Raw genomic sequence first — 3,048 nt, 5'->3', positions numbered from 1 at the left:
ATCCACCCACCCATCCATCCATCCACCCACCCACCCATCCATCCACCCATCCACCCATCCATCCCTTCAGCAAATACTTCCTGGGCAGCTTCCCTGGTAGACACTGTTCTAGTTGCTGAGTGGTTGAAAACTCCTGGCCTCATGTGGTACACAGTCTGGAAGAGAGATGGTGAAAACCAAGTCATGTTGTTTAACAAATGCTGTGCAGGAAAGAAGCCAGACAAAGAAACTAGATGCTCTGGTTTTTAGTCAGAAAACTCAATAGAGAAATGATGGGGCCTATGCGGAGCAGAGGCAAGCAAAGGCCCTGGGGTGGGAGCCTGCCTGCTGTGATTAAGGCTGACCAGAAGATGGTTGCGGTTGTGGGTGAAGAATGGATGAGGCTGAGCGGGCGTGGAAGGTTTTAGATTCTACATTGTGTTTGCTTAACTGGGACAGGATCTCAGTTTCACAGTTGCAAAACATCCCTTTGACCACAAAGTTCGGGTAAGGTCATGGGTGGCAAGACTGGAGGTAAAGGGTTAATTGGGAAGTACAAGCCTGGTGAGAGGGGAGTGGCAGTGTGGAGCACAGTGGGAGCCTAGGATTATAAACAGAAGTCAGCCCTGAAGTTTATTTCAAACATAGAGACAACAGCTTTGTGTGAGACCAAGGCTGACTCCGGGACTCTAGGCCAGAGTGACTGTGTGAATGTGGGTGCTGTTTGCTAAGACAGAGCTGGGAGGAAGGACAGGTTTGGGGACAATGAGGGTTGACTTTAATTTTGAGATGGCTTTAGACATCTAAGCAGGAATGTCAGCTAGGCAGCGGGATGTATGAGATGGGAGTTCAGGGGAGATGTCAGGACTGAAGATATAAATTGGGGAGCTGTCAGTGTAAAAGTGCTGTTGAAAGCCACCAGGTGGTATGATATCACCGGAGGGAGGGAGGGAGGTGCAGGCAGGAGATAGGCTGCCCAAGAGCTTCAGCTTTGGTGATGCAGGTGAGAGAGGAACCAGAGACTGATGACTTGTGGGGCCCTCCCTGGAAGATCTTCTGCTACCCCGGGAGGGAAACACCAAGTCCTGGGATGGCGAGCCTCAGAGTCATTCAGGCTTGTCAACACAGGTTGGCTGGGCAAGACCCCAGAACTGCAACTGCATTCCTTCTTGTCTCTCCTCCTGTTCTCCTCCACCTTCACCTCTACCTCCTCCTCTTCTTGTGACAGGAAGATACAGATGGAACATCAAGTACTCCAGTCTGGACTCAAATTTGCTATGTAACCAAGAATGGCCTTGAACTTCTGACCTTGTTCCACCTCCTGAATGTCATCAAGACTGCTGATGTGCAGCGCCATGCCCAATTAGTGTTGTCTAGAGAGCAAACCCAGAGCTTTGCGTGTGCTAGGCAAGCACCCCTATGAATGGAGCCACATTCCTAGCCTAGGAATTGTATTTCTTTCTCCCCATCTTCTCATGCGTTTGTGTGTGTGTATGCATGTTCTCCTGTGTGGGCCCACATGTATGTGCAAGTACGTGTGTGTGTGTGTGTGTGTGTGTGTGTGTGTGCGCGCGCGTGCGCGCGTGTGCGCGAGCGAGCGCGCATGTGCATATAGAAGCCAAAGGTTGCAGTCAGGAGTCTTCCTCCATCTCTTCCACCTTATTCTTTTGAGGCAGTATCTTTTAATGAGACCTAGAGATTCCTGATGAAGCCAGACTCACTAGCGAGCGAGCTTGCTCCCGGGATGACCTGTTTCTGACTTCCAAAGCTGGAATTATAAGCTGGTCACCATGCTCACCTCACATTGAATTCTGGGTCTCTGAACTCTGTTCTTCATGTTTACACGGCAAAGGCTTTAACCACCAAGCCCTCTAAGCCAAAAGTTCCACATCTAGCAGGTGCCTGGTAGTGCCACTGTGAACACAGGGACATTTTGTTGTTCCCCACCCCCTTTACAGGGTAAGAACAGAAAGGATCTGCAGAAAGAAAGAACCTGAGCTTTGGAGACAGCTCAAATTGGCTTCAAGTCTAGGCATTAACACTAACTTGCTGTGAGATCATGGATCAGATGGCGATGGCTTTTAAGCCTCAGTGTTCCTATCTGTAAAATGGGAACAGTCTCTCTTGAGTGCCTGAGGTCATTATGAAGACAAGCAAGTCATATTCTCAGTCATTCTGGGAAAGTACCTAGACAGGTGCAGGGAGAAAATGTTGCTGCATGATGCCTGCAGCATTTCTGGGCACGCAGGGATGGTCCAGTCCTCTTCAGGCTCATGGGGCTCCAGGTGTTCCAGTGGAAGAAAGATAGAAATGGCCTCCAGCCTTGCTTGCTTCAGGTTGTCTGGCTTCAGGTCCCATAGGAGAGGCAGTGTACTCCAGGGTGACCTTGTCCCTACCTGATGTCTTCTAAGCTCTTATGTTAGAGGAAACTGCCATAGTCCTAGTTGGTTCTTGTCCCTGGTCTCCTGTCTTCAGTGACCAGTGACAGCTTCCCTGTACACTCTGGCCCTGTAGCCTATCTCCTGAGACACTGCCCCTCAGCCTGCCCTGGAAGGGAGTGTGGGTTGATGGTAAGAACCTGGCTTGGCATCACACACAGAGGGCACAGCCTTGGGGCCAGGGGAGAGCTGTCTTCTTTACAGACACAGAAACTGAGCAGCCCGGTGCAGGTGAGGGTGTGAGGAAGCTTTGGAGCTCACAGTAGGCATGCTCTGCATGCTCCTTTCTCTTCCTCATGCCAAGAGCCATCCTCCTCCTGAGGCCTGGAGAGCTGAGAAGAGCAAGGAGGCCGCCTCCCCTCCCCCCTGTTGCTATTTAATGCCGTTAACAATGGATTCATTAGCTGGGATTAATCTCATACACCAGCTCTCTATCCCCCTGGCTATTAATCACTCACTTCATTAACGGGACAGCATTAGCCAACCTGGGAGCCAGGACATGGCACCCATACCAAGTACCTGTGTCTGCACATTCTGGTCTTTGCTCCTGGCTAGTCCAGCCCCCCTCATCTCCCTGCCTCTCTGCCTCCCTCCCTCCCTCCCTCCCTCCATGCCTGTCTGCTGCCATCCC

This window comes from Mastomys coucha, unplaced genomic scaffold, assembly GCF_008632895.1.
Source record: "Mastomys coucha isolate ucsf_1 unplaced genomic scaffold, UCSF_Mcou_1 pScaffold18, whole genome shotgun sequence".
NCBI lineage: Eukaryota > Metazoa > Chordata > Mammalia > Rodentia > Muridae > Mastomys > Mastomys coucha.
This window is presented reverse-complemented; position numbering follows the sequence as displayed.